Consider the following 19,851-nt stretch of genomic DNA (forward strand, 5'->3'; position numbering starts at 1 on the left):
GTGTGTGTGTGTGGGGGGGGGGGGGGGGTTAGAGAGAGAGAGAGAGAGAGAGAGAGAGAGAGAGAGAGAGAGAGAGAGAGAGAGAGAGAGAGAGTGTTAGAGTTAAACATGAGTAGCGATCGTGTTCAATGAAAATCGATGGCGCAGGAAAAAAAAGAGTCTAGAGGAAGGGAAATATGACTGATGAGGAGGAAAGAAAATGAGGAGAAAAGAAAAGCAAAACCTTGAAAAGAGGAACACGAGGAGAAAGAAATGGAGCAGGAAGAGCAGGAGGAGGAGGAGGAGGAGGAGGAGGAGCAATAATAGATAATGAACGATGGCATAAAGTGGTGTGGCTTCCCTTTAGATGAGGTTTTCTGGCCCGCTGTTGTACGCACTGTGCAGATGTTCCCCGTTAGCATGAAGGACACAGGAAAGAAAGCGAAACGAGAAAAGTAGTAGGAAAAGGAGAATATGAGCATGGGAGAGGAAAAGGAAGAGAAAGGAGGAGGGGAAGAGGAGGAGGAGGAGGAGATAAAACAAATATGAGATAGTAGAAGAACACTGTTAAGTTATGGCAAGTCTAGGTTATTTTGCAGACGGACCAAAGGGCACTGAAGCTCCTCCTCGACCCCTTCTCACCTAACGACCACTCCCACCTCACTGCTGACAGGAAAATATGACACAAATTCAGCTTCGAGAGAAATACATATTACATTTCATTCGGCAGTTGTATAGAAAGTTTCCTTAAAATAACCAAGCAAGTGTGTCTAGTGAGGGTCAAATGTCTTACGGGATGAATATCGGCGGCTTGATCTACGGATTCAAGTATATATTTTCCTATAACCTGTCAGTAATTTGGATGACAGGAAGAGAGGCTGGTGGCTTAGTGGGTTTTGTGCTTGGCTGGTGCAGGAGGTTGGAAGCTCCAATCCAGCTCAGGATGGCTTCTCGTTGAGAGAGGAAGCGCTCTGCTGTACCCCTGGCATAGCTGTATGATTTTAGCTACCTTGTGGAAATTCTTCAATAAATTTGATATATAAGTAGCGTGAAGCAATCATGTATTTACAGAGAGAAACACTTGTTACGGGGTGGTTAAATAAGCAGGGAAACGTTTAAAAAAATCATGATATTCGAAAGTATGTCTAAATATATTATCAGTGAGTTCACGTTAAAAGGTAAAGGTGGGTGCATACGCTATAGCTGCGCGTGGCTGCGGTGCTCATCTCCGATCCGTTGGGCTTTTGAGCCTGTGATACTTAAAAAAGTTACCGCAGGACAAAGGCCAATGTTAAATTCGTGATTGCCACAGTTTACCTTACTCAAGTTTCCCCAGGTACCCATTCTTAGAGCAGTCCGAAAGGGAGGATGAACGCTGAACAGCTGCACGCGACTGCCCGTACAAACTATTGTAAACCAAACAAGGAAGCTTACCTTACATCATAATTTTTCAATGAAAAAATCCTGTTAACATCACTGTTATAACTGTCAGTTTTAATTTGCAAACGTTTCCTTGCTGTTGGCTTTATTTTCAGTTGAAAAACGTGTGGCTCTCAACACTTGTACAGTAACTTCTCTCATTCTTTTCCTTTTCTAAGATAAGAGTTTGAGAGTCTTGAGTTTTCCATCTGCCTCGGCTCTAACTCCTGCAAAAAAATGTGGCACGTGTATCCTCTCCAGGTATTTTAAATCCTGTAATTGGAAGACCAAGGCTACGTCGATTCTACGAGAGGTCTTTAATAATGTTATTCAGTATTTATGGCCTCTTGCACTAAAGACATCCGTGCCAGGTCTCTGAGTATCGCATTGGCTTACTATCAGATTAGCTTTGTTTCGAGAATTCCACGTCGTTGCTGACAAAGATGCCAATATTCGTGTCTTCCTTCCCGAACCGGAGCGCCTCTCGAATATAATACGTATCAATTCCGTGTCTGGAAGAGGAGGAGGTGGAAAGACACAATCAAGGAGGTCATTCGACTGGTAGGACTTCTAGAAACCATCAATTAACATCACTCACTGGGAGGAGACTAATGTCATCTGGATCCAATTAGTGGGCTACATTACCTATGGGGCCCGCTCCTCATTTATCGCTCCATATCTCACCCTCAGGCCCACACGTCGTTAGCCAGGTGAGCAGGGATGGAGTATTCCTATTAAATATCTGTATTCGAATACATTCGAATACCGTATCTGGGTGTATTCCTAATTATATTCCAATAATTACTGATATAAGTCAAAGTATTCTCATTCGTATTCGAATACAAGGGAGAAGTATTCATATTCTGCAAATAATTTGACGAACACTTCAAAACTTATTATCAGCAAAAACAGCCTTTGTTCCTTATAACTCTAGCCTCCTGGGCGGACGTGTAATCGTCGTGTATAGTACAAGTGCATGAGCTCCTTCTACTGTTTCATAACTATAGAGCAGTCCTGTACCCAGTTACGTCAGTAAGATATTTTTCAATGGAAAGTATTCATGAATGTATTCATGAATACTTTCAAGAAATGTTCGTATTCGTATTCGAATTAAAACCAATTCAGTGTATTCGAATTCGTATTCGTATTCGTTGGAATCTGAAGTATTCGTATTTGAATACACAACTCTAGTATTCACTCCATCCCTGCAGGTGAGGGGAGAGTACCAATTGTGAGACGAGCCTAGGAGGTAGACCTGGAGTGGCGGTGAATCGAAGCGTGTGCTTGGCCAAAGTGGGACGGAGCGCACTAGAGGATAAGTAGGGTTGGAAGAACACAGGTAAAAACGAAAAGAAATAGATAATAGTGAAAAAAAAATCGATTTGAGAGAGAAAGAAAGAGAGAGATGAAAGCCAGGATGATGATTATAATGGAAGGATTGTACTCGCGAAGGACAGAGATGAGTAGTGAGAAAAAGGCAAAGTTGTGGGGCTCAGGTGGCAGAAAGGAATGAAGAACGTTAATGAACGGGGATGATAAAGTACAAAGAGAAGGAGGAGGAGGAGGAGGAGGAGGAGGAGGAGGAGGAAAAGCAGGAGAAAGAGAAGGAGGAAGAGGTTGTGGGGATGGAGGAGGAGGAAGAGGAGAGGAACTGTTTCCCTATTACAAGGTTATCAGACTGAATGACCAGGTGTTTTCTATGAAGCGCCAATGCAAATATTAAACAAAGAAAGGAATGGGAAACAGAAAAAAAAACACCCCAGTCACCACTCTACCAATGTTAACGATATATAACACACACACAATATCTGAAGCGCAAGAAATAAACGTAACAATTCTGGAAAAGGCAACGAAAAAGAGATCAAGCACCCACTTATGTATCAACGGTGAGGAGTTCCCTAATTTATTCAACAATCCAGCGATGTTATCTTTAATTCGTCACAGGTTTAAATCAGTTGTAATGGGATGAGACGAATATTTATGGCACAGAATAGCTACCAAAGAAAAGAGAAGGATGAGAGGAGGGAAAGGAAAGGAAAAAGAGGAGGAAAGAGGAGGAGAGGAGAGGATATGAGAGGAGAGGAGAGGAGAGGAGAGAAGAGAAGAGAAAAAAGAAAAGAAAAGAAAAAAAAAAGAAAACAGAAGAGAAGAGAAGAGAAGAGGAGAGGAGAGGAGAGGTGAGGAGAGGAGAGGCAAGGAAAGAACAGGAGAGGAGGGGAGAAAAGAAGAGAGGTTGGGAGAGAAGGAACGAGAGGAGAGGAGAAGGGAGCAGAGGAGACAAAAGGAGAAATAGAATATACTCAGAGAACATGAGGTGGAGGAGGATAGAGCAGAAAGTGAAAAAAAAATGAAGTGAAGTGGATAGGGAAACAGACGCAAATAAATAAAACCAGACTAGAGCAGAGTGGAGGACAGTGGAGAGAAGAGGCGAGAAGGAGCAAAGAGTGAGTGAAGGTGGGAGGAGAGGAAAGGACATGACCGGAGGAGGAACATTAGGGTGGCAGGAAGCGAAAACCAGTTGGCCCGGAACGAGGGTGCTTAGGTAAGTATCGTGCACTTGTATGCGAAATGTTCCTGGGAGTGAAGAAAAGTAGGAAGCTTCGGAAACGGTGGAGGAGGAGGAGGAGGACGAGGAGGAGTTGGAGGAGGAGGAGGAGGAGCAGCAGAGAAAGGAGGAGGAGGATAACAGAAGGACAGACTAATGTTAACGCGCGTGAGGTGCGGAAAGCGTTACGTGAAGGAAAAGAGTATGAAAACCAAATAGGAAAAAGATATAACTTAAAGCAAGGTAAGACACAAAGTAATTAATCAATATGACGTACAAATAACATCCTTTCCTCCTCCCCTGACAGCCACTACATACATTAGCCGCCACTATCAATAACACAAAATTAAGACAAAGGGGAGACACAAATCACGCTCCACAATGCTATGCCCTTAATATATAAACACTCTTAACACCTCGTCCTTGCAGCGCCCTTCCCTTTTACACGTTGTACACTCCTGCAAATAAGCCTTCAACAAATAGCGCACAATAAAGGATGTAAATATTTGTTGTCTGTAAGGTAAATACGACTAAGTAAATGAGATAATGAAATCTAAATTCGCCACTTGACAAGATCATAGAGCAAGGGGGGGGGGGGGGGGTTAAGAGAGAGAGAGAGAGAGAGAGAGAGAGAGAGAGAGAGAGAGAGAGAGAGAGAGAGAGAGAGAGAGAGAGACTAGCAGACAGACAAACAAACAGACAGACAGATAGACAGACAGACAGATGGGGGCGGTAACAGACCGACACTGAGACAGATAGTTATACAAAGAGACAGACAGACTCAAAGGGAAACATCCAGACAGACAAGATCACTGAGACAAAGATAAGAAGAGTTAATCCACTTACACAAACATCACTACCAAACACCCACCACCACCACCACCACCACCTCCACCACCCTGCAAGCACTATTCCTCCCTCCCACCCACCTACCTGCATTCCTCGCCCTCACCATCAACATCCCTTCTGGCTACTCTGTTCGAGGGTGATCCCGTGGTGAAGTTCCCCGCGTTCTGCAATATTTCCGGCAAATAAGAAAGTCAGAGGGCAGCCATTTGGGGTGGAGCGAGGAGGGTCGGAGGCGAGGTGGGTGAGAGATACACAAGATGGGGAGGAATATTAAGGGAGGAGGGGAGTGAGGGGAAGTATAGCTGTTCTTTGTTGCCCCGGGCACGGCGGGGAAGGAGTGATAAAGCGATAAGAAACGGAAATTAAGGAAGTGCAAGAAGGGAGGGAGTCATTCAGCATGGTTATATTGTATTATTAAAGATATTATCATTACTGTAATTAATAGAAGCGAGGAGGGGAGTGAGCAGAACGGTAATGAGATCTCTTGTGTTCGCTTTCCCCTCCCGCCCTGGACCCGAGCGACGCCAGGCCATGGTCGGGGTGGAGAAATGGATCGCCATGCACTTGTCACACGCTGGCGTCGCCCCGGCTGGTGTCATTCACGCTGCATCCGTTGAGAGTGTCCCGGCCAGCCCCGCCCACCGTCACTCTGCTTCCTCCTTCCCCCGCACCGCGTCCCTCTGCTTCCTCTTCCCTTGGCGGGCAGAGGAAAAGGAACTCATTTGTTTGTGTCGCCGAGGCCTGTCACCAGCCTGCCGACACTTGGCCCGCCGCCCCCCGACCTGTCCCGCCCCCTGCTCTCCTGCCTGGCCCGTCACACTCCCACCCAGTCCTCCCTGGCCGCCTGCTGCCACATTTCCGGCCTTCAACAAGTAATTATGTATTTATTAATGTACATATTTATTTGCTTGTATATATATATATATATATATATATATATATATATATATATATATATATATATATATATATATATATATATATATATATATATTCTCTCATTATTATTATTATTATTATTATTATTATTATTTTATCATCAATCCCATTACAATTATTATTGTTATTATTATTATTATTATTATTATTATTATTATTATTATTATTATTATTATTATTATTATTATTATCATCATCATTATTATCACCATCATTACAATTGTCATTATCATTATCAATAATAATTTTTCGCCTCCTCCTACGAAAACGGTACTACATTTAAAGACAACCTTACGAACGATTCAAGCAACTCAACCGCTATACGTTAATTGGAAAAGAGACGACTACCGATGGATTCCATACAGGTCTTCAAATATCTTTACAATCACAAGTCGAACACTCCAAGATTTTTTAATTATAAACTAACCCGGGCCCGTACTTATAAGGAGTATGTTTCGTTTATGTGAGGCATAAATCAAGAAAATGGCGGACACCGAGACATAAGGGAAGCATAACCCTTAGGTTTCAACTAAGCGGAACATAAACTGACTCGCCAGCTACGCGCGGGGTGGAGGTAACATTGCATTCCTTAGGTCGACCTAAGCGAGGCATAACAGTCAAGATGGCGGAGGTAGTGGGTGCGCGTCCGCTGCAGCTGAGGACTTTTCGGGCACGAAGAGACGTCTTTGATGAGCTTCCGGACCCGGAATTGATCAAGAGGTACCGCTACGCCTGGACCGTGCAGGGATACTCTTCGTGACCGATTTGGTGCGTGAGGCCTTGACTGCTCCTACAAACAGGAACCAAGCCCTCTCCCCTGAGATGAAGGTCCTCATAACACTGAGGTATCTTGCTACGGGCAAAATGCAGCAGAGTAGCAGCGACGACTTGGGGCCTTCACAACAGACCGTCAGCAGGGTCACCCGGGAGACTGTGTACGCCCTTGCGGCAGCTGTTCCTGCTGCTGCTGATGATGATGTGGCTGGGGGTGAGGCTGGGGTCCCTCCTGCTGCTGCTCCTGGTGTAGCTGCTGCTGCTGGTGTAGCTACTGCTGCTGTTGCTGCTGACCTCGCTGGCTGCTGAGGGGCTCTAGAGGTCGTGGCTGGCTGTTGGCGTCCATGGCTGCTGACTGCTAGCTTGAAGCTCGCGGGAATGTTTGTTTACATGTTTGAGGGGCTACGTCCTTAATTTTATCATTATTCCATGTGATGTTGGTCTATGCATCGTCAACAATACCCGAAAATACTTTTCTTTATTTTATACATATTTCCAATACGTCAATATGCTTTTAACATCAAAATTATACCAAATTCCAACATTTTATTTTGAGTTGGTATCCCTTTCTTAGGTGCAGGTCAGGGGTTGGCAACGATGTACTAATACTCGCTTATATCGAGCTGGTTATGTTGAGGGGGTGAAACATAAGGAGGGGGGTTATGTCTCGTCATTGTTAATACTCGGATATGTTTCAGTTTACGTCTCACATAAATTTCTTTATAAGTACAGGCCCCGATACCTAAGAACAATGGTCAAACAATTCAAGCGAGGCGATGCCATACAGATATCGGCAAGAGTTATTCCTCAGTCATTCGTCATTGAAACAACCTTCCTGCAAAAGACGTTAATGCGAAAACGATCAACTCCTTCACGGATCGCATTGACAGTCACTTTCTTGCGTCAAGAATACAATGAACGTCCCTGCACGTGCGCACAATAAATGTTTCAATCTGTTCAACAGGTTACTGAAATGACTGACGAATTTATTAAATCATTAATTAAGTAGGCAGCCTCGCAATGAGCCAACAGGCTCTTTGTTGCCTGCCTTTCCATGTATACATGTTTACTCCTCCTCCACTACCATAACAACCATCGCTACTATAACTCTTCCTCCTCCTCCTCCTCCTCCTTCTCCTCTTATATGAAAACTGGGATAAACACGTCCCCAGCGATGTTATCTATCTAGATTTTCAGAAGGCCTTTGACAAGGTTCCGCAAGAACGACTTCTCAAGAAACTGAAATCAGCGGGACTGGGAGACAATCTGATTGCGTGGATCAATGACTGGCTCACTGGAAGAAAGCAACGAGTTCTACTCAACGGACAGGCCTCTGAGTGGCTCCCGGTGACAAGTGGAGTGCCACAGGGGTCAGTGCTGGGCCCCATACTCTTTATTATATATATCAACGACCTAGAACTAGGATTAAAATCCACACTTTCTAAATTTGCTGACGACACCAAGGTGGGAGGGAAGGCTCTCAGGGCAGCAGACTGCGAGCTCATCCAGAGAGACTTGGAACAGATCACTCAGTGCTCGGAAAAGTGGCAGATGTCCTTCAACACTACCAAATTTAAGGTAATGCACATCGGGTCCAGAAATAGCAACCACACATACTACATGGGTGGCGAACCACTACAGGCGGTGAAGGAGGAAAAATACCTCGGGGACACTATCAACAGTGACCTGAAACACGCAAAACACTGCAAGTCCGCCTGCAAGAAAGCCAAAACTATGCCCGGGTTCATAGCGAGGAACTTCGAATACAAGACGCCGGGGGTTGTGTTAACCTTGTACAATTCTCTGGTAAGGCCCCACCTGGAATACGCCGTGCAGTTCTAGTCTCCTAACTACAAGAAAGACATTGAATTATTCGAGAGAGTACAGCGACGCGCTACAAAAATGATACCATCGCTGAGAACGCAACCTTACGAAGAACGACTCAAGCGACTCACCCTCTTCACGTTGGAAAAGAGACGACTGCGGGGAGACATGATACAAGTCTTCAAGTTCCTGAACAAGTTCAGCAATGTTGATCACACCAAACTCTTCACCCAACAATCGAACCCGCGAACAAGAAACAACGGTAAAACAATTCAAGCCAACCGATGCTTTACGGATATCGGCAGGAATTATTTTTCGAACAGAGTCGTCCGCCATTGGAACAACCTTCCTGCAAAAGTGATTAGTGAGGAAACAATCAACTCTTAAAAAATCGCATTGACCGTCACTTTTCTGCGTCGGGAGTGAATTAAACATATCCACGAGTTTTTTTTTTTTTTTTTTTTTTTTTACAGCTACGGAGACAGTTCAAGGGCGTAATGAAAAAAAAGGCCCGCTACTTACTGCTCCAGAACAGAGGTTAAAGGAGTGTTCAAAATCAGAGGTCAATTACGGGAGAAGAGGTGTCCTGATATCCTCCTCTTGAAAGAGTTCAAGTCATAGACAGGAGGAAATACAGATGAAGGAAGATTGTTCCAGAGTTTACCAGCGTGAGGGATGAAAGAGTGCAGATGCTGGTTAACTCTTGCATAAGGGGTTTGGACAGTATAGGGATGAGCATGAGCAGAAAGTCTTGTGCAGCGGGGCCGCGGGAGGAGGGGAGGCATGCAGTTAGCAAGTTCAGAAGAGCAGTCAACATGAAAATATCGATAGAAGATAGAAATAGAGGCAACATGGCGGCGGAATTTGAGAGGTAGGAGACTATCGGTATGAGGAGGAGAGCTGATGAGACGAAGAGAGGAGATGCATACTCCATACGAGGGCGGACAAAGCCCCTGTAAATGGACAGCAACTGTGCTGGGGAGAAGAACTGGCGGAGACGGTACAGAACGCCCAGCCTCGAGGAAGCTGATTTAGTAAGAGATGAGATTTGAAGTTTCCAGTTGAGATTTTGAGTTAAGGATAGACCGAGGATGTTTAGTGTTAAGGAAGGTGATAGCTGGGTATAGTCAAAGAATAGGGGAAAGTTGTTTGGAAGATTGTGTCGAGAGGATAGGTGGAGGAACTGTGTTTTTGAGGCGTTGAAGGACACCAGGTTCCTCTTGCCCCAATCGGAAATAATAGTAAGGTCTGAGGCTAAGCGTTCTGCAGCCTCCAGCCTTGAGTCGTTAAGTTCCTGTAGGGTGGGTCTTCTATTAAAAGAAGTTGAGTGATGCAGAGTGGAATCATCGGCGTAGGAATGGATAGGACAGTTCGTTTTGGAAAGAAGATCATCAATGAACAACAAAAAGAGAGTGGGAGATAGGACAGAACCCTGTGGGACACCACTGTTAATAGGTTTAGGGGAAGAACAGTGGCCATCTACCATAGCAGAAATAGAACGGTCAGAAAGGAAACTGGTGATAAAGGTACAGAAAGAAAGCAAAGCAAAGATTTGTGCCAGACCCTATCAAAGGCTTTTGATATGTCCAGCGCAATAGCCGTTTCACCGAAACGGCTAAGAGAGGATGACCAAGAGTCAGTTAGGAAGGCAAGGAGATCACCAGTAGAACGCCCCTTGCGGAACCCATACTGGCGATCAGACAGAAGGTCAGAAGTGGAAAGGTGCTTTTGAATCTTCCGGTCAAGGATTGATTCAAAAGCTTTAGATAGACAAGAAAGTAAAGCTATAGGATGGTAGTTTAGGGGATTGGAACGGTCTCCCTTCTTAGGCACAGGCTGTATGAAGGCATACTTCCAGCAGGAAGGAAAGGTAGATGTTGACAGGCAGAGGCGAAAGAGTTTGACCAGGCAGGGTGTCAGCACGGAGGCACAGTTTTTAAGGACAAGAGGAGGCACTCCAGCAGGTCCATAAGCCTTCTGAGGATTGAGGCCAGAGAGGGCATAGAAAACATAATTTTGAAGAATCTTTATAACAGGCATAAAGGAGTCAGAGGGGGGATGAGTAGGAGGAATATGCCCAGAATCGTCCAGAGTTGAGTTTTTAGAAAAAGTTTGAGAGAAGAGTTCAGCCTTAGAGATAGATGAGACGGCAGTGTCATCAGTAGTGCTTTAATCCCTCCCGCAAGCCACTCCTGTGGCTGACGGATTGATAAAATCTCTTAAAGCAAGCAGCCTCGCAATGAGCCAATAGGCTTTCTGCTGCCTGCTCCTCCATGTTTCCATGTTTCTATGTTTCCATGTTTCCTCTTCCTCCTCACGAGTTCAGTGCACGACGTCCGTGCTTATGTATTCACTTAAATGAGTTCAGCCAATCGTCTTCTGCAGTTTCGGCGGCAATGATATAGGTAAAGTGGGTAGAGAAGAGATATTTAGGCGCTTTAGGGAATCGTTCCCTAGAGTGAGAGACTTCGGGGGTGTGCCGGCCGTTTGTGGTATTTTGCCAAGGAGGGGGTTAGGTGAGGGATGGGTTTCCAGGGCCTTAGCAGTAAACAGCAGGCTGGTGGCTCACTATAAGCGTAATGGTTGGCTTTTCATTGATAATTGGGACCTCTTTTACAAGAGGGGCACCCTGTATGCCAAGGATGGAGTGCATTTGTCACTCCAGGGGGTAGAGGTTCTCGCAGACTCCCTCGAGCGATCACTTAGCACCCTACATGATTTTTTAGAGTAGGCAAGGGGGGAGAGCCTAACATCAGTGGCTGTGCATCGCAGACTGGGACTACCTGGCGCAGGAGTAATCGAAAGGATGTAAGAAAGGATGATGTAACGGCTTATTAAACCAACAGTAGGAGTCTCAGGAACAAGATCGATCTACTGAGGGGGAAAGCATGTGTCGAGAAATTCGACATTATAGCTATCACGGAAACAGGGGTGGATACTGCAAACAAAAAATTCATGTCAGAGTATGAAATAGATGGTTATCAGATGTTTCACAAAGATAGAAAGGGAAGAAGGGGAGAGGGGTTGGCACTTTATGTTAAAGACACACTTAAATGTTCCGCTAACAATTCTGTTCAAACAAATGGCAACTCAGAATCAGTTTGGGTGGACGTCCACAAAGGGAAAGACAAACTAATTCTAGGGGTTCTTTACAGGCCACCCAACCTTAGCAGGCAGGACACTGATATATTACTACAAGAGGTAGGCAGGGCGAGCAGGAGCAAAAATGTCTGCATAATGGGGGATTTTAACTATAGGAATATAGACTGGGATGGCGTGGTGGGTGATCTTTTTCTGAAAGTAATACAAGATAATTTTCTCAAGCAGACAGTGACTGAGCCCACCAGAGGAAATAGCATTTTAGACTTAGTCTTAACTAACAACGAGAATATGATCAGTGAGCAAGAAGTTGGGGGAGAATTAGGTGGCAGTGATCACAAGGAAATTAGGTTTAAATTAGACTGGGCGGTGACCCATGAACTCAACTCTGTGTTGGTGCCTGACTTTAGACGAGCTGATTATGAGGGGCTCAGAAGACACCTTGAGGAGGTAAATTGGGGAACCTTAGGGCTAGATGAGGGCCAGATCTCAGGGCTGGAACCGGAAAGACAGGGGAATCATGTAGAAATGACCTACAATAATTTAGTTAGAGTAATTGCAGAGGGTCAGAGACAGCATATCCCTTACCAAGCACGTAGGAAGGAAAATAACGGCCCTAAATGGATGACCCGCAGACTCAAGCATGAGATTGGCTTGAAGAGATAAATTTATAGGAAAATAAAGAACGGAGAAACCCACCTCAGGGGTAGGTATGTAGAGCTAGCCAGGTTGGTGAAGAAGAACACCCGCCTAGCAAAAAGAATTTATGAGATTAGGGTCGCCAACGAGGCCAAGAGCGATCCCAAGGGCTTCTTCAAATTGTACAGAACGAAAACAAGGGACAGAATTGGACCGTTGAAAACAAACACAGGTGAGCTCGTTGAGAATGGAGAAGATATGAGTCAAATGATGAATGACTATTTCCTCTCAGTTTTCACGCAGGAAAATCTAACAACCATTCCGGAGAGAGTTCAGGTATATGAGGGCGAAGAGAACGACAAGTTGAGGGATGTGATCATCACTAGGCAAGTAGTCCAAGATGAGATTGGTAGGTTGAAGAAAAACAAACCGCCGGGCCCGGACGAAGTATTCCCACGGATTCTGAAAGAGTGCAAGGAGGTCCTCAGTGGCCCAATTACCGATATCTTTAAGATGTCGGTAAATTCTGGGTATGTGCCCAATCAATGGAAAGTAGCTAATGTGACGCCGATTTTCAAAAAGGGAGACAAGTCAGCCACCTCAAATTATCGCCCAATTAGCTTAACATCAGTTGTAGGAAAGATGTTGGCGTCAATTATAGCCGGGAGCATTCGGGACCATCTAGATAAGCATAGTTTGATTCATGATTCACAGCATGGGTTTACAAAGGGCAGGTCTTGCCTTACTAATCTGTTGTCCTACACTAAAGTGATCGAGGCAGTTGACAGAGATGAAAACTATGACATAATATATTTAGATTTCAGTAAAGCGTTCGACAAAGTTCCTCATCACCGGCTATTACTAAAATTACAGGCTCACGGCGTAGATGGGAAAGTTTTGAACTGGATCAGGGCGTGGCTTAGTGGTAGGAAGCTGAGAGTGCAAATCAATGGTAAAAAAATCTGAATGGGGCAGTGTTACGAGTGGAGTCCCACAAGGGTCGGTGCTGGGTCCTCTGCTTTTTATTATTTACATCAATGACTTGGACACAGGAATTAGTAGTGATGTCAGCAAGTTCGCAGATGATACCAAGATCGGTAGAGTAATCCAATCAGACAGGGACGCTAGCGTTCTCCAGGATGAGCTTGACAGACTATATGATTGGGCGGGGAAGTGGCAGATGGAATTCAATGTCGGGAAGTGTAGCATTCTGAGTGTAGGTAGGAATAATCCCTCACACAATTACTCCTTAAATGGCACTCCTCTAAGCAGGTCTGGGCGTGAGAGAGACTTAGGGGTACTAGTGAGCGCTGACCTCCGTCCTAGGGCTCAATGCATTCAGGCTGAGAATCGGGCAAACAGAGTACTTGGTTTCATCTCAAGGCGTGAAGCAATAGGAGCGCTGAAGTCATCCTCAAATTTTACTTAGCACTAGTTAGACCTCATCTCGATTATGCAGTTCAGTTCTGGTCCCTCTACTATAGAATGGATATCAAGATGTTAGAATCTGTACAGAGGAGGATGAAAAAGATGATTCAGGGGGTGAGAAACTTGCCTTATGAAGACATGCTGAAGCATATAAATCTACACTCTCTAGAAAGGCGAAGGTTGCGAGGAGACTTGATCGAAGTCTATAAATGAATGAAGGGTTTTAATAAAGGGGATATCAATAAGATTTTGATAGTAAATGAGCCAGGTAGGACGCGTAGCAATGGTTTTAAGTTAGACAAATTCAGATTCAACAAAGACATAGGCAAGAGTTGGTTCACCAATAGAGTGGTGGACGAATTGAACAGGCTTGGGAGCCATGTTGTGGGTGCCAATACCGTAGATACATTCAAGAAGAGGTTAGATAAAGCCATGGATGGTGAAGTAAGGTGGGATTGAGTGTACAGGAGCTGCCTTGTATAGGCCAACCGGCCTCTTGCAGACTCCTTGAGTTCTTATGTTCTTATGCAGTAGTAGTAGTAGTGGTAGTAGTAGTAGAAGTAGCAGATGCAGGCTGTCCTTCTCCCTCCTGAGGTCAGCCTTGGTCTGCCTGAGAGGAACCAGGTCACCTGCACTCAAAACCACCCGCATTGCTGACCTGGACTTTGAGGCGACGGTGGTTGATAGTCGTATCAACCACAAGCTCTGTTAGCTTTAAAATAAAATGTTTAGTAAAGTTTGTAATATTAAATAAAGATGGTTGTCGGCCACAGTCATTGGCGGGGTGGGGCCAATGAATTGCTTTGTGAAAGGATATGAGAGAATATACCGCTCACAACGCAACTCTAATAGATGGAGGCCCGTATGTAGTAGTAGTAGTAGTAGTAGTAGTAGTAGTAGTAGTAGTAGTAGTAGTAGTAGTAGTAGTAGTAACAGTAGTAGTAGTAGTAGTAGTAGTAGTAGTAGTAGTAGTAGTAGTAGTAGTAGTAGTAGTAGTAGTAGTAGTAGTAGTAGTAGTAGTAGTAGTAGTAGTAGTAGTAGTAGTAGAAGTAGTAGTAGTAGTAGTAGTAGTAGTAGTAGTAGTAGTAGTAGTATGCACCCACACTGAGGTGGCTGGAGACGGCGCCTGCGGGGATTAAACACCAGCTGGGTTATGTCAACCTGTTTCGTTATAGCCGATTATTAATATTATTATAATAGTTATTATTATGTTTACTATTTTAGAACCTTTACCTTTATAAATAAAATTGTCAATATTTTAGGCATAAATGTTCCATAACATTGTATATTTTTTCCGTTTTAATATCTGGCAAACTCAACTTTATGGCCGCCGTTAATGCGCCAATAAGGAAGCCACCTGAGGGGCCGGAGGGCGTCATATTGCACGGCTCGTTACGTTCAGCAGCTTTAATAGGAAAACTTTATAACATATTATACACAAGCGTTTCCTGCTTCCGCTGCTGCTGCCTCATCACCGCCACCACCACCCCGGCTAATGATATGATATTGACAAAATAATTACACTCAACTGATAGTTCCTTTAATGATTATTAAAACAATAATATTGACAAATTATAATAACAGTAAAGATGATGATGATGATGATGATGATGATGATGATGATGATGATAATAATAATAATAATAATAATAATAATAATAAAATAGTCATAATCATAATCATAAAAATAACAACAACAACAACACTAATAATAATAATAATAATAATAATAATAATAATAATAATAATAATAATAATAATAATAATAATAATAATAATAATAATAATAATAATAATGTTTTATCGTAAGTCGGGTACCCAGGCAGAGAGGAAGTCCATGCCAGTGCATTCTCAGCGCCGGTTCCAAGCCTAGATAAATGGGAAGGTTTCGTCAGGAGAGGCATCCGGTGTCTGCCACATTACATATGCTGCTCGCAAATAAGATGCCCTTAGAAAGAGATGGAAATGAATGATCCCTTGTGGCGCCCACAACGGGAGTAACCTGGAGGAAAGAAAATGACGAACAAGAAAATAGAACAAGAAGAAATGCAAGAAGAGAAGGGAGAAGAGGATTTCTGAATGTATTAATATTATTATTTTGAATGAAAACTAAAACTAAAATAATAATAATAATGATAATAATAATAATAATAATAATAATAATAATAATAATAATAATGATAATAATAATAATAATAATAATAATAATAATAATAATAATAATAATAATAATAATAATAAAATAATAATAATAATAATAATAATAATAATAATAATAATAATAATAATAATAATAATAATAGCGCCGACCCTCGAGGAGGTCATCAAAGCCGCAGATCAACAGAAAAGTGGGAAGGCAGCAGGTGTCGATGGCATACCGCCAGAAATTTGGAAGCACGGAGGCGCAGCACTGCACTCCAAACTTCACGAACTCTTCGTGTGCTGTTGGGAACAGGGTAAACTACCGCAAGACCTCCGAGACGCTGTCATCACCACCCTGTACAAGAACAAAGGGGAAAAGTCAGACTGCTCGAACTACAGGGGGATAACTCTCCTCTCCATCGCAGGGAAAATCCTAGCAAGAATTCTCCTCAACAGACTGGTACATGCTGTTGCAGAACACCGCCTCCCAGAGAGCCAATGCGGCTTCAGAACCAACAGGGGTACCACCGACATGGTCTTCGTGCTCAGGCAACTTCAGGAAAAATGCTGTGACAAGAACAAGGGACTATACGTCACCTTCGTAGACCTGACGCAGGCGTTTGACACTGTGAGCAGAAAAGGCCTATGGCAGATCACGGAGCGCCTAGGTTACCCCCCAAAGTTCCTCAGCATGGTCATCCAGCTGCACGAAGATCAGCGTGGTCAGATCAGAAATAGAAACGACCTCTCGGAGCCCTTCCCGATCATCAGTGGGGTGAAGCAGGCTGTGTCCTTGCGCAAACTCTCTTCACCATCTTCTTCAGCATGATGCTTCAACGGGCCACAGAAGATTTCGGCGACGAAGGTGGCATCTACATACGATACCGCACTGATGGGTAGCCTATTCAACTTGCAGCGCCTACAGGCCCACACCAAAACCCTAGAGCAACCCATTCGGGAGCTACTTTTTGCTGACGATGCCGCCCTTGTAGCCCGCACAGAGTCTGCCATGCAGCGTGTAACATCTTGCTATGTAGAGGCAGCCAAGCTCTTCGGTCTCTAAGTCAGCCTGAAGAAGAGACAGAGGTTCCCCACCAGCCTGCCCCCCAGGAAGTGTACCACCCACCCCACAATAAAACTGGCGAGACAGAACTGAAGGCAGTCCAGCAGTTCACCTACCTGGGGAGCACCATCTCCTCTGACGCAAAAATTGACAAGGAACATAAGAACATAAGAACATAGAAGTCTGCAAGAGGCCGGTAGGCCTGTACGAGGCAGCTCCTTTGAACCTAAGCTCCCGTGTATCTAACCCCACCTAATTTCGCTGTCCATGAATTTATCTAATCTATTTTTTAATGTGACAATTGTATTGGCACTCACCACGAGACTGCTAAGCCTATTCCACTCATCCACCACGCTGTTAGTAAACCAATTTTTGCCTATGTCCCTGTTGAATCTGAATTTATCCAGTTTAAACCCATTACTTCGTGTCCTACCCGGTTCTCTTACCAACAAAACCTTATGAATATCACCCTTATTAAAGCCCTTCATCCATTTATAAACCTCGATCATGTCTCCACGCACCCTTCGCCTTTCTAGAGAATGCAAGTTTAACTGTTTGAGTCTTTCCTCGTATGGCAAATTTCTCAACCCCTGAATCATCTTAGTCATCCTCCTCTGCACCGATTCTAACATTTTGATATACATTCTATAGTAAGGTGACCAGAACTGATCCGCATAGTCAAGATGAGGTCTAACTAATGCTAAATATAGGTTGAGGAAGACTTCGATGCTTCTGTTGCTTACGCTCCTTGCAATAAATCCCAGTACCCTATTTGCTCGATTTCTAGCTTGAATGCATTGTGCCCTTGGACGGAGATCAGAGCTCACTAAGACCCCTAAATCTCTCTCGCACCCAGACCTGCTTATGAGAGTGTCATTTAAGCAATAGTTATGTGAGGGGTTGTTCCTACCAACACTCAAAATACTGCACTTCCCTACATTGAACTTCATTTGCCATTTACCCGCCCAGTCATACAATCTGTTTAGTTCATCCTGGAGAATACTAGCGTCCTGATCCGACTCAATTACTCTACCGATCTTGGTATCATCTGCAAACTTACTGACATCACTACTAATTCCTGTATCTAAGTCATTGATATAAATAATAAACAAGAGTGGACCTAATACCGAACCTTGTGGGACCCCACTCGTAACACATCCCCAGTCAGATCTTTTACAATTGATTTGCACTCTTTGCTTTGCTAAGCCACGCCGTGACCCAGTTCAAAACTTTACCCTCTACTCCGTGAGCCTGTAATTTAAGGTGTAATTTAAGGAGGTGGATAACAGACTGGTAAGGGCAAACTGTGCCTTCGGCAGACTCTACAGTCATGTCTGGAGCAACAAGCACCTGAGGAAAGCCACAAAAGTCAGCGTCTACAGAGCCGTGGTACTGACTACCTCCTGTACGGTTCGGAGTCGTGTGTCACATATGGATACCACCTACGGCTTCTACAACGTTTCCACCAACGATGTCTCCGCTCCATCCTCAACATCAACTGGAGCGACTACGTCACAAATGTTGAAGTGCTAGAGCGAGCGGAGATCACCAGCATCGAGGCCATGCTGATGAAAACGCAGCTACGTGGGCAGGGCATGTCTCCAGAATGGAGGATCATCGTCTGCCCAAGATCGTCGTCCTCTACGGTGAACTCTCCACTGAGCACCACAACAGAGGGAGGAGCACCTAAGAAGAGATTCAAAGACTCTTTGAAGAAATCTCTGTCATCCTGCCAGTGGTCAGCCCTTGCCGCTGACCGAAAGGTTTGGCGACACACCGTTCATCACCCAGTCTCCTCCTTTGAGAAGAACCGCAGAGCTGCCCTTAAAGAGAAACGCAGTAGGAGGAACTGCATCGCCACAGCACCAACCGCATTTTTTTTTTTTTTTTTTTTTTTTTACGTTGTTGCCTATTGCGCCGGTAGGCATCTTCCCGGTGGGGCCTGATGGTCGGCCCAAGGCTTCTTCCAGGTGGGGCCTGATGGTCGGCCCAGCCCGTTCTGGCACAGACGAGTGTTTATAGTGGCGCCACCTTGCTTTGGCTCATGCTGCCCCCCGGAACTCGTTCTTGATTCGCTTGGACGGCTTCCTCAAGAGTCCGGGTTGATGGGTGGTCTTCAGGACAGCATGTGGGTAGTTTTAAGCCACTCGGCGGTGACTGAAAAATCCGAGTGGTAGCGTGGGGATTCGAACCCGCGTCGTCCGTCACGCGGTGAATGTGGGCCCAGTACGCTACCAGTTCGGCCACCGCCTACTCATCATTACCCTGCAGCCGCTGTGGCTGAGTTTGCCTGTCACGCATCGGCCTTGCCAGCCACCAGCGAGCCTGCGCCAGACGTGGACAACGCCCTAAAAATCTTCGTTAGCGAAGCCAAGCCAAGAATAATAATATTGATAAAGATAATAATAATAATAATAATAATAATAATAATAATAATAATAATAATAATAATAATAATAATAATAATAATAATAATAATAATAATAATAATAATAACAATAATAATGATGATAATAATAATGATAATATTAATAATGGTAATAATAATAATAATAATAATAATAATAATAATAATAATAATAATAATAATAATAATAATAATAATAATAATAATAATAATAATAATAATAATAATAATAATAATAATAATAATTATAATTATAATGATAAAAATAATAAGGTATTATTTCGGTCTTTTGTCAGTCTCAACATGGCTTTTTTTACCCTACTCATCAGATAGAGCTTCTCATTCTGAGTAATTTGAACCCCATATAATTATACCCACCGCAAATTATTTATAATGCTGACAGCGATTTTTTTAAATTAGTGGGTTTCTTAAGGGTGCCTCGGGGTGCAATGGGGGGCGGCTGGGAGGGAGAACGTAGCACCCAGGGGGATCAAGGGAGGCAAAGCCCCCCCTCGTTAGCTTGGTTACGTAAAGTCAGGTTGAGGTAGTTTAAATCTATTCGACACGCAGTGTGGGGAGACGGAAATACGTAACGCGAGACGGGACAGGACGGCGGCGGCCCGCGTAGTGCCTAGTGGGCCGGTGTTGCGAGAAATACCTCACAAAAACAAGTCGCTGTGCTGTCCACCACGCATGCGCGCTAGGGGAATACACAGCAGAAAACATTAAATTGCCTGGTTTTGT

The sequence above is a fragment of the Eriocheir sinensis genome, chromosome 58 (genome assembly GCF_024679095.1).
Source record: "Eriocheir sinensis breed Jianghai 21 chromosome 58, ASM2467909v1, whole genome shotgun sequence".
In the NCBI taxonomy this organism is placed as follows: domain Eukaryota; kingdom Metazoa; phylum Arthropoda; class Malacostraca; order Decapoda; family Varunidae; genus Eriocheir; species Eriocheir sinensis.